A 12,565-nucleotide genomic window follows, 5' to 3' on the forward strand; every position below is an offset into this window, starting at 1 on the left:
TGGCAACGGGCTTTGTTGCAAAGATAGGTTCCTGGGTTAGTGGTTCTGTGGTGTGGTATGTGGTTGCTGGTGAGTATTTGCTTCAGGTTGGGGGGCTGTCTGTAGGCAAGGACTGGCCTGTCTCCCAAGATCTGTGAGACTGTTGGGTCGTCCTTCAGGATAGGTTGTAGATCCTTGATGACGCGTTGGAGGGGTTTTAGTTGGGGGCTGAAGGTGACGGCGAAGGTTCTGTTATTTTCTTTATTGGGCCTGTCCTATAGTAGGTGACTTCTGGGAACTCTTCTGGCTCTGTCAATCTGTTTCTTCACTTCAGCAGGTAGGTACTGTAGTTGTAAGAACACTTGATAGAGATCTTGTAGGTGTCTGTCTCTGTCTGAGGGGTTGGAGCAAATGCAGTTGTATCGTAGAGCTTGGCTGTAGACAACGGATCGTGTGGTGTGGTCTGGGTGAAAGCTGGAGGCATGTAGGTAGGAATAGCGGTCAGTAGGTTTCCGGTATAGGGTGGTGTTTATGTGACTATCGCTTATTAGCACTGTAGTGTCCAGGAAGTGGATCTCTTGTGTGGACTGGTCCAGGCTGAGGTTGATGGTGGGATGGAAATTGTTGAAATCATGTTTATTTTTTTTCACCCCCCATCCCCCCACTGTTCCTCAGTCGTTCTTGTTAACTGCTGGAAATAGCCCACCTTGATTATCACTACAAAAAGCCCCCTCCTCCCCCGATCCCGCTCTCCTGCTGGTAATAGCTCATCTTAATTGATCATTCTCCTTACAGGTTTGTTTTTTTGGTTTTGTTTTTTTTCTCATGTTCTGTGTGTATATATATGTCCTCACTGTGTTTTCCACTCAATGCATCCGATGAAGTGAGCTGTAGCTCACGAAAGCTTATGCTCAAATAAATTGGTTAGTCTCTAAGGTGCCACAAGTACTCCAGGGCTTTAAGGGCACTGGAAACACCAGGAGTGGTGACTGCCGTGGGGTCAGACATTTTGCCCCATAGGAGACAAAGCCACCTTGTGAGTTTCAGGAAGTTACCACTTCCTCTCCCTACGGAAATAACACCCCAGCAGAGCTGCCTCTTCTCGGAAACCAGGCATTTCTTAGAACTGAGCTGTAAGCAGGGGTCAGAACGAGCTCCCCCCTGACAACTAGGGGAAAGGAGGAGGAAGAGGTGGACGAGCGGAGGAAGAGGACTTGAGCAGCCGACCTTGTTTGCGTGGACACAGCTACCCTGCCCAGTTGCACAGCACAATGGGGCTGCTTTGCCCAAGGGATCCCTTTCGGCTGGTGTTGGGTCACGAGTCACTTTGTTATCGGGGCAGGGGAACAAGGGCTGGTGTCCTTGTTGTGTGAATCCAGGGCAGCAGAACTGGGCTTGGCCTGCCCTGACTGAGGGACTCCCCCGCAACTGACCTGCACTCGCTAGGCCGGGGACATGGGCGTCAAAGCCTAGAGGGGAGAGAAAGTGTGAGCTTGCGGTTGTTGCAGGGGCTTATGCCCTAGGTCCTATTTGACTTTTCTTGTTTCCACTGTGTAACACCAGAGCTGGCTGAGAGTTTGGCTGCAGCCTAGCAGAGCTGAACTCACTGGGAAGCAGGTCTAGGCCCTAGACTTGCTTTGGGACAGCGTTTCTGATGCAAGAAGCTGCCCAGTCTGCACTGGCAGTGAGGCTCCCCCACGGACAGCTGACATCACTGACAGCTGAGTTACATTGGGGGCACTCAAGACATCCCAGAGGGTGCAGATCAGGGGTAGCTGATACCAGATGGAGCGCTTAATATGTAACAAAAGAGGTGCCAGGGCTTTATGCAATTTTTTTACATTCATAAGTGACACAGCAAATCCAGAGGGGCCAGGGTTCTGAACTGCCAGGTCGGGAGATGCTTTGGCTCAGTCCTGGCACAAATTAAGCACTGGATGGATTAGATTGGGACAAACTCCTTAAACCCGCACCCCCTCTCCCGGGCCCCGTTCTTACCTGGGCAAATCTTCGCTTCTCTCCATGCAGGCAAACTGTTATCTGAGAAACAGAAGTGAAACTCCTTGTGTCTCTCATGAGCTCAGCTGCTGGAAGGGAGTATGAGGATGGCAGGGGGCGGGGCGGCCCTGCTCTCACATTGGCACTGCCAGGATGTGGAAGGGCAGTGGGGCTGGGGGGGACACAGAGAGGCACAGAGGGGTGGGCCCAGGCTGGAAGAGCAAGTGGCAGAGACTGGAGGGTGCAGAAAGAGGGGACTGGGAGGGAGAGTCGGAGTGTGTTAGGAGAGTGAGAAAAAGTGGGAACAGAGACCAACTCTGGAGGGACTCTGCAAAGGGCGGGGGAGCGTCAGGCAGCCTGGGAAACTCAAGAGGGGAGCCCATGGGGTGAAAAGACCACCCCACATATTGCCAGGGCTCCCCCTGTCTTCAGCACTGGGCTGGGCTCTGCTTAAGGGCCATTGAGTGGGAGTGGGGCTGGGGTGGGGCAGGGGGCTCAGTGGTAGGGGAGATTAGCACCACAGTTGTGCCAGGTACTGCCAGATACATTAGGGATGGTCTACATGGTGCTGGTCCTGCCGTGAGTGCAGGGGATTGGACTTGATGGCCTCTCGAGGTCCCTTCCAGGCCTATGGTTCTATGATTCTATCCTGAGAGACAATCCCTGTGCCAAAGTTTTATCATCCCCATTTTGTACATGGGGAAACTGAGGCCCAGAGAAAGGCAGTGACTTGTTCAATCACATGAGGCATCAGTGGCAGAGCCAGAGATAGAACCAGGAGTCCTGGCTCCCAGCCCTGCATCTGGATGACAAGATCTGCTCAAGTCTCCCTGCTTTTCACCATTGCTTCTCCCATCATTCCCACAAACCTACCCTTGAACCTCAGAAACTTTCCGTCCTTGGGAAAATACACCCCCCACCTCGTAGATCATGCCTTTTGGAGCAGTGGGGGGCTGGGAGCCAGGACTCCTGGGTTCTATCCTTGATTCTTGAGAGTTTGGGATTGTCACCTGAATAATGACTGGCAGGTTGGGGGGATGGGCCTAGGGAATGGGACATGAGGCCTTTCCCCTCCAGGATGTGACAGCTCCAACAGGATTGCAGCTGTGTATGGGAATGCAAAATGCTCAACTAGGAGGCCAGCACCTGTGTAATAGCTACCGTCGTACCTGGAAATGGAATGGCAGCTAAGGTGGTCCCCACAAGCCCTATAGAACTAATGAGAAGGGGAGGAGCTCAAGGGGAGGAGCTCAAAGGGGAGGGAATCAATGGAGGGGTGTGAAAAATAGTGTAAATCAGTAGAAGATGTTTGGATGTGCCCCTCTCCTGTGACTGTAGAGGAGCCTATGCAAGGGGTGGACAATTGGGTGTACTGTGTAGAAGGTGTTTTGCTGGCAATGTACATATTACTGGGGGCACAATTACACCAGCCCATAACCAAACTACACACATTTACATGCTGCTATATGGACTTTGGTGCACAAATAGATCTGTGAATCTTATTGCTGTGAATAATCAAACCAGGGCATACTGCCTGATTCCGTACCAAGTGGTCAAGCTGGTTTGGACAATATCCCATTTCTCTGTGAACATTCAATGGACTTATGATACGAACAAAAGCAAGCAAAACCTGCACGGGCAGCTTGTTGCAACTGCCAGCAACTGGACACATCAGATCGTGACCCCGTCGAAGGAGGAGAGGCAGTGTTTTGGGGGTCTCTCGGATGTTGGGCCATACTGCAGTGGTCAGGACTCAGTGCTGCTGTGGATTTTGTATTGTTAACTGTACTTGTGTTACGTTGCATAGGGAGATAATCTATAAGTAATGTAGTAAGCCCTCCAAACCCTGCAGTGTACTAGACAACCTGGACCCAACCTTCTCAGGCCCACTCTAATGGGAAGTCTGGAACACGAATTGGAATAGGTGTGGTATGCCCATACGAGAGAAGGTGCAGGGCACTATACTACACAAGGGGCAGTGGGACAGATGGAATATCGACACCTTCCACCTTGATGCCTGGCCCTATCAGGAAATGTGTCGCCATATGTCCTATGCTTTTCCAGGGATACCTGGGCAGGAGGATCCCAAAAGAAAAAGAAAAAAAAGGGGTGGAGTGTTAGGATATAGATATTCAGGCCTGTCTGCAAAGGCCTGTACTTTAAGAATTTAGGTGTATTCTTATCACTTGGCTAGTTCTAGAGGTACAAAAGAGAATCAAAATCACTGTCTGCCGGTGTAAGGGCCTTTTCTTACTGTGACAGTCTGAGGCCCTGTGCTTAGGCTAAGGCCTTTGGCTAAGCAGCAGAGGCAGCTATAAGCTGGGAAGTGACCGGTCACCTGCTCACATTCCAAACTAGTCACATTGAAAGAAGGTGCTATTGGGCTGTTAGGATACAATCCTGTCCTGATAGTGCCTATCACCTCCAGAGAAAGGGAAGTGCCTAGAAAATGTAAAAGGAAACTTAGTTTGATAGCATCCTGTCTAGCAAGAACTCACTTATCAATACTGGGATGTGAAATCCTCACTTCTGTATTGTTTTGTCATTAGAGTTCCCACTTTGCTATTATTTGTCTGTATAATCTCTGTCTGGTTCTGTGATTGTTCCTGTCTGCTGTATAATTAATTTTGCTGGCTGTAAACTAATTAAGGTGGTGGGACATAATTGGTTACATAATCATGTTACAATATGTTAGGATTGGTTAGTTAAATTTCAGGAAAATGATTGGTTAAGGTATAGCTAAGCAGAACTCAAGTTTTACTATATAATCTGTAGTCAATGAGGAAGTGAGGGGGCGTGGGTGGGAGGGGGTGTGTGTGTGTGGGAGATGGGAACAGGAAATGGGGGTAAGGAAATTGGAATCATGTTTTGCTAAAGGGGGAAATGGGAACAGGGAAGGGGCGTGGGGAAATTGGAATCATGTTTAGCTAAGGGCAGGAATGGGAACAGGGACACAGGAGTAAGGCTCTGTGGTGTCAGAGCTGGGAAGGAGGATACTAAGGAAGGAAACTGGAATCATGCTTGCTGGAAGTTCACCCCAATAAACATCGAATTGTTTGCACCTTTGGACTTCGGGTATTGTTGCTCTCTGTTCATGCGAGAAGGACCAGGGAAGTAAGTGGGTGAAGGAATAAGCCCCCTAACACTTTCCATCCTTGGGAAAATACACCCCCCACATCCTAGAACATGCCTTTTGGAGCAGTGGGGGGCTGGGAGCCAGGACTCCTGGGTTCTATCCTTGATTCTTGAGAGTTTGGGATTGTCACCTGAATAATGACTGGCAGGTTGCGGGGATGGGCCTAGGGAATGGGACATGAGGCCTTTCCCCTCCAGGATGTGACAGCTCCAACAGGATTGCAGCTGTTTATGAATTGTTGCCATTTGCAGTTCACACCTTTGGGCTAAGCAGAGATCAGGACCTGCCCGTTCCTGGCTGTGACATTTGACACTTAATTCAGTTAAGAAATTCCTTTGTGTAGGAATAACAACTCCAGAGATTGACTGTGGACATGAGCAGCCTTCACACCTTGGAGTCCCTACCAGGTTTTCTTAACAACAGACCATTGCCAGGAGATTCCTGTTTCTTCTCCTTTAACCTCTGGCCTCATCTCTGCTAGGGAAAAAGGCGTGTTACCGACCCGCAGACAAAGCAGCACTTTGCACTGGGTTCGGTTCCTCTCTGACTCAAGTGGAAACAGAAAGAAACAAGGGAACGGCTCTTCCTGGGAAACAAGAGATTTAGCAGATTTCATGCTGGCTGCATGCCTGGACAGCAGACACAGCTACCCAGAAGGCACTGAGTTGCAGCTGAGGCTGGGATGGGACAGGTGGGTAAACTGCAGAGGGACACTGACGTTTTCTCAGTGGGGACCTTGCTGTCACCAAGGACTGTTCTGAACCTGACAGCTGTAGAGGGCTCTGTGAGCATCTCTTTCTTCGGGCCTGTACTGCCTTTGGGTAGGACAGCCTGTGACACTGGACCTCACAGTAGCACCCTTGAACCCCCAGATTCACCACTGTGATATGATTATGAGATGTTTTGTATTATGCATTCCTTGTGAGGCATCATGTAAAAAGTCTTGATCTGTTGAATACTAACATCCTGTTGGGTTGGATGTACTCTCATTGCATGGGGAGTTATGAAGTTTTGCTCTGTTTGTTTCTGAACTCTACTGTGAGGTTGGGAGACACCCACAGTCGACCTTACAGGTGCAACATAGGAGGGCCAGAAAGGCATTGACGGCCCATCAGGAAGAATCCACTCTCTGAGAGACTCCTTGGAGAGGGCTCGTAGTCAATGGGGAACTGCCTGACCAATGGGACTGCCTGACCCCCATGACACAACAATGATCTTTCTAGCAACTGAAAGAGGGACAGTGACATCATCACTCCCCCCCCCCATCTTTAGTAAGACTTTTGATACAGTGTTCAGAGTAGCAGACCTGTCAGTGATGGTCTAGATGGTGCTTGGTCCTGCCATGAGTGCAGGGGACTGGACTTGATGACCTCTTGAGGCCCCTTTCAGTCCTATGACTCTATGATCTCAACACCCAGAAGATCGTCTGGAAGGCAAAGACTTCGAGCTAGGGAGATTGGTCCCGGGCTGGAAGGGAGTCCAGTCTGCGTATTGAGGAACTATGAGGTGCCTGTAACATCTGTTAGGGTGAGACACTGCTTGATTCAGATCTTGCTTAGTCTATTAAAGTTAGAATTTAGACTACATTTCCATTTTTATTTCTTAAGTAACCAACTTTGATCTCTATGCCTGCTATGTGTAATCACTTAAAATCTGCCTTTCTGTAGTTAACAAATCTGTTTTATATTTTACCTAAAACAGTGTGTGTTTTTGGTTGAAGTGCTCAGAGAATCTCAGCTCAGGTTCACAAGGGCTGTTGCACGTCCACTACCCTTTGTCAGAGAGGCAAACTTATTAATTACTCGTGCTGTCCAAGGGAGTCTTGAGCAGTGTTACAAGGTTTATTTCTGGGGTGCAAGGCTGCAGCCTGAGGTGATTTGCTGGTGTGTCTGTCTGTGAGGCTAAGGGAGCATTCGTGCAACTTAGCTGGGTGTGTGACTCCACGTTTTGTTGGCTGAGTGATCCCAGCACCTGGAGGGTTTTGCTGCTTGTCACTGGCTTAGGTTTGTGAGATGCAGCCGAGGATGGAGAATTAAGGAGGCACAGTAGTCCCACAGTTCCAGGTTGTACCCTGGGGATCCTGTCACCCCCACCCCCATTCGCTAGTCGCTGGACCAGTGTCCCCCTATTTCTTCTCCTTCTAGAGTAATCAAAGCAGTGATGTCTGCCTGAGTCTGCAGAGAGCCTGAATCTGTAGCTCAAAGAGGTGTGAACAGCTTCTAATGTAACTAACAGCGGAGCTGCCTGAGCTGCGGAAAGACTAAGCCCATCGCTCAGAGAAGTGTGAACTTCCTGTGACATTTTGGGGTTATCTAAGGTGTCCGGGGTGAACTACTATCACCGCTCACAGCGTGGGAGAGCCGTGCCCATGGCCAGAAGGGGGAAATCTGCCCTTAACTGCCAAATGCTGCTAGCACTGACGCTCTGCTCTGGGCTCCTCAAGCCCTGCATTTTCTCCTGCTGGAGAGCAGTTTACACCCCCCTCTCTGCTGTGCTCAAGTGTCCCATCTCTTGTTATTGGGATAGCTGCAATGTGCACTGAGCCTCTGCCTCCCGCAGCACCCCCCAGTTTATGGGCATCACCTCAGTTCCACTCTCCTTCACATTCGGTACGTAGACATGGGAAGAGTAAAACCAAACAGAGGTTTATTTTACAGAGCTGGAGACAGAGATTCAAAATAGAGGCCAGGAGAAGGTTCGGAAACACCAGGTTACCGACAAACATAAACTGCAGTCCTGAGCCTGCCCTTATTACCCAGCTCCTTTCCTGTCTAATAAGGGATCCCGTCCACAGTGGCCAGTCCATGCAGTGCCTGACCAATGCAGAGGGCTGGTACCCACCTCTCAAGAGACCCTTCTGTGGGCAGAACATTACCTCCATGATGGATCTCATCTTGTGTCCCTTTTCTTTCTCTTATAGAGCCCCCAGCTTTGTCTCGTTTCACAATCAGGGTCTTTCAGCTCAGCTCTGAGGGTCCCTGTTTCCCCTGCAGGAAGGGATCTGGGGGATCAATAGTGTAACGCTGTGGCAAAAAAGAGCGAACAGCGCTCTGAGATGTATTAGCAGGAGTGTTGTCAGCAGGACAAAAGAAGTAATTCTTTTACTCTACTCTGCGCTGATATGGCCTCAACTGGAGTATTGTGTCCAGTTCTGGGCACCACATCTCAGGAAGGATGTGGACAAATGGCAGAAAGTCCAGAGAAGAGCAACAAAAATTATTAAAGGTCTAAAAAACATGACCTATGAAGGGAGATTAAGAAAATTAGGTTTGTTTAGTCAGGAAAAGAGAAGACCGAGAGGGGACAGGTTAACAGTTTTCAAGTACATAAAAGGTTGTTACAAGAAGGAGGGAGAAAAATTGTTCTTCTCAACCTCTGAAGATAGGACAAGAAGCAATAGGCTTAAATTGCATCAAGGAAGGTTTAGTTTGGACATTAGGAAAAATTTCCTAACTGCCAGGGTGGTCAACCACAGGAATAAATTGCCCAGGGAGGCTGTGAAATCTCCATCATTGGAGATTTTTAAGAGTAGGTTGGACAAACACCTGTCAGGGATGGTCTAGATCAGAGATGGAGAACCTACGGCCCACAGGCCAGATCCAGTCCACTGCTTCATTTCCTCCGGCCTGCAGCAAGTCTCCGTGCCACGGGCCGCAAGCTCCGAGCCTTGGTGCCCTCCCGCGGGGCTGTAGACACAAGTGCCGTCTCGCCCCGCTGCAGGGGAAGCTAGGGTTGCAGGCTGTTAAAAGTCCGGTCGGCTCCACGCAGCTCCCAGAAGTGACTGTCATGTCCCTGTGGGCCCTAGGCGCAGGGGCGATCAGGGAAGCTTTGCGTGCTGTCCCCGCTCCCAGTGCCAGCTCCGCAGCTCCCATTTGCCGGGAACTGTGGCCAATGGGAGCTGCGGGGGCAGCGCACCTCCACCTAGGGGCCAGACATGGCGGATGCTTTCAGGAGCAGCACAGAGCCAGGGCAGGCACGGAGCCTGCCTTAGCCCCGCTGAGCCGCCGACTGGGAGCTGCCTGAGGTAAGTGCTGCCCGGCCAAAGCCCACACCCCAAACCCCCTGCCCCAGGTTGAGACCCCCTCCCGCACACTAACTGCTCCCTGGAGCTTGCACCCCGAACCTTCTCCCACACCCCAACACCCTGACCCCCCGAGCTCTCTCCTGTACCCCAAACCCCTCATCCCCAGCCCCACCCCAAAGCCCATAACCCAGCTGGAGCCCTCACCCCCTCCCACACTTCAACCCCCTGCCCCGGCCCAGTGAAAGTGAGTGAGGGTGGGGGAGAGTGAGCCACTGAGGGAGGGGGGCTGGAGTGAGTGGGAGGCGTGGCCTCAGGGAAGGGGCGGGGCAGAGGTGTTTGGTTTTGTGCAATTAGAAAGTAGGCAATCCTAGGGAAAGCCCCGAGCCTCCATGCCCCCGCCCCCTGTTCCTCCGTGGGGTTGTGTGTGGCCCATGATTGATTTTTTTCTGTGGGTCAATGGACCCTTATAGAAAAAAGGTTCCCCACCCCTGGACTAGATAATACTTAGAACTGCCATGGGTGCTAGGGTCTGGACTAGATGACCTCTCAAGTTCCCTTCCAGTCCTACGATTCTATGATCCCATCTTCCTCTCAGATCCAGGGAGGGTCATAGCAACATGGAGGCTGCTGGGATGCTACTAGGATGTGTTGTGTCTGGGGAACTGCCTGCCACTGGATTGTCTTTAATGAAGGCTCTCTCTGTTTCTCTCTCTCTAGGGAGGCTCAGAGACTGATGGTCCCTCCCAGCCACACCCAGATCCGGTGCCTTCATCCGTCTCCTCTTCTTTCTCCCTGGAGTCTCCCACGACTTCAGCATGGGCATGGCTGAGGTGTGTGAACAGCATGTGGCTTCCTTGCCCGCGCACAACCAGGTTGGGGAGGGCATTGATGTGACCACCATGCTGGGCTGGATGGGGGCCTACCTGATGGACACCAGTCTGAGGTGCGTCCCAAACGGCACCTGCAGCCTATGCCAGAACCCACTGCAGGGAAGGTAGTGGCAGAGATTGCCTCTGGCGGTGGTGGATTGGAGGGTCCACAGCTGGGGCAACCAGGACCTCAGCAGCTCCGGGAAAAGTCAGACATGGCTGTGGTCCAGGTAATGGCGTCAGAGATGAAAAATGACCGGAAGTTGGAGCTGGAGGTGCCAGGTGAGCCCCATGGCTTAGCCCTGGGTGGTCCCAATCCTAGCTATGCGCACCTGAAGGAGAAGCAGGACAAGTACAAATTTGAGCAGCATGAGGTGTCCTACGTGTATTACAGGTGATACTCTTGGGGGAATTCTGCACCAAAAAAATTAAAATTCTGCAACAAAAAACTTAAAATTCTGCACACCATGTTTTCAAATTCTGCATATTTTATTTGTCAAAATAACACAATATAATCACACTCGTTGCAATTAGTTTTGGCCATTTATTTCAAAATACCTGTCAGCAAGTATGTCTGTAATAATACAGACAACAAAAAAGAGTCAGGAAATTTTTTTTGACAAACAGATTCCTTACTAGGCACATTAATACAGAACTCTGAGTGATAATTCATTTAAACTACAATACAGAACCCTATTTCCTGCACCGCTCAGAAGCAGGCAAAGGCTGGGGGGAGTCAGGGTAATGGAGGAGCTGAGGGAGAGGGAAGTAAATCGCTGGGAAGGAACCTGGGTGTGAGCTTAGAGGGTTGTTGGATATGGGTGGGAAAACTATGGAACAGGTTTTGCTGGGGGGCGAGGAGGGATTCTTAGGGAGCTTCCCCCATGCAGACCCTGGCTGACCCCTAACCTCTCCTATTCAGTCAGACACATCTACCCCTGTCCACATGTGTCCCTCCACCCCCACTCAGACACCCATTCCCCCATCCCTATGTGACCCTGTACCCCCTCCCCCTTCCCCATGTGTCTCTGTGCCCCCACTCAGCCACTCTCTGTCCCTATGTAGCTCTACACCCCCTCCCGCATCACGCTGTGGCCCTGCACCTCCCTCCCTCCTGTGGCCCTATGCCTCCACTCCCATTCAGCCCCTGCCCCAGTGTGTCCTCCCCCACTAGCCCTTGTGAACCCCTGTCTGACCCCCCAGCACCCTGCGCTGTCTGTCTCCCCATAGCCCCTGCCTCCTGACCTGGCCTGACAGGCACTGTGAAGAAGGCAGGATCTTTCTCTTTCCTAGCTGGCCAGGAGCTGCTGCTGTGTTCTAGCACCATAGTGCCCTCTGGTGGGCAAAAGGCAGAACTGCAGATGTTATTTTTTGCTGGGAGCCGCTGCTGTTCTTGCGCCACAGCACCCTCTGGCAAACGGCGGAACTGCAGGAACACATTGGCAGAAGCTTTTTTCTGCGCAAAAATGAAAAATATGCACGGCTCATTAATTATGCACACACGCAGTAGTGCAGAATTCCCCCAGGAGCAATCAGGTGAGAATCCCCTTCATCATCCTCTGACCCGCTCCCTAGAGCACAGCATCCCTTGCTGGGCCCCTGCCCTGCTCCCTGCAGCATGGCACCCCCCCTGGACCCCTACCCTTCTCTCTGGATCACAGCGCCCCCTAGCACTGCACTGCGGCAGTCGGTTCAGCATGGATTGTGAGGGCTGAACCCCCCCTACGGAGCCCTCTGACCCTAGGGAAGCCACAGAGTGGGCACTGGGGAAGGTGGGGCCCAGTTTGTGTGTGGGTGGGAAGGTGCCGGAGGTCTCTGGATGGCTCCTAACTCCTCTCTCTTTCCCCTCTAGGGAAGTTGAGACTCCCCCAAGCTCCCTGCTGATACCCCACTTCTCCCAGGCCCTGCGCCGCCTCCCACCCACCTGCAGCCTGGACATGTACAGGGCCCTGCTTCGCCACATACGGCACCCCCTACGAGAGCCAGGCAGCACTGGGGGGCTCATGGCCATTGACAGCAAAGTAAGATGTCGGGGTCTTCTCGGCCTGGATGGAGAGCCTCAAAGCCAGCCCGGCCGGGGCTCCTACTCCCTACTGCCCATCTATACCGTGGTGGGGCCGGAAGACCACAGGTGGGAGGCACTGAGGTGGGTGGTGAAGGAGTACGTGGCTGAGCGGGGGCAGAGGAGGAGTTGCCCCCGTGGCTGCCCGGAGGGGGGCTATGCCATCTCCTGGGACATCTGCAAATGCTAGTGCTACGGGACCCCCGCCCCCCAACTCCATGTGCGGCAGGGTGCTGTGGGGCAGTGGCCTGTAAGGGGACCCCACGTCCGCCACCGACCCCCACATCAAGGTTTCCTTCTAAGGCCGGGAACTGCGGATGCGCTCCATCAAGGACTGTAACAACTCCGCCCTGGTGGCGTAGGGTCTGGATTTGGGGCAGGGGAGGCTGACGGGGCACAGTGTCCTAGAGGAGCAGGTGTGGGACCACCAGGGCGTGTAGAGCGATGACTGTTTGGGGACCTGCCGCCTGGAGCTCGTGGCCAGAGGCACCGTCTGG

General features: G+C 52.1%; 1 protein-coding gene across 1 annotated transcript in view; it reads right to left on the reverse strand.

The window, feature by feature from the left end:
• The window catches only part of LOC114019553 (RING finger protein 112), a 60,055-nt gene extending 58,029 nt beyond the window's left edge, over window positions 1-2,026 (reverse strand). The window contains exons 1-2 of the mRNA XM_043548835.1: window positions 1,978-2,026; window positions 1,413-1,448 (exon numbers count right to left, since the gene is read on the reverse strand). The gene's annotated coding sequence lies outside the window, so the exon portion shown is untranslated. The remainder of the gene's footprint in view (window positions 1-1,412; window positions 1,449-1,977) is intronic.
• Window positions 2,027-12,565: the final 10,539 nt, after the last annotated feature.

The sequence above is a fragment of the Chelonia mydas genome, chromosome 6 (genome assembly GCF_015237465.2).
Source record: "Chelonia mydas isolate rCheMyd1 chromosome 6, rCheMyd1.pri.v2, whole genome shotgun sequence".
Taxonomy (NCBI): Eukaryota; Metazoa; Chordata; order Testudines; family Cheloniidae; genus Chelonia; species Chelonia mydas.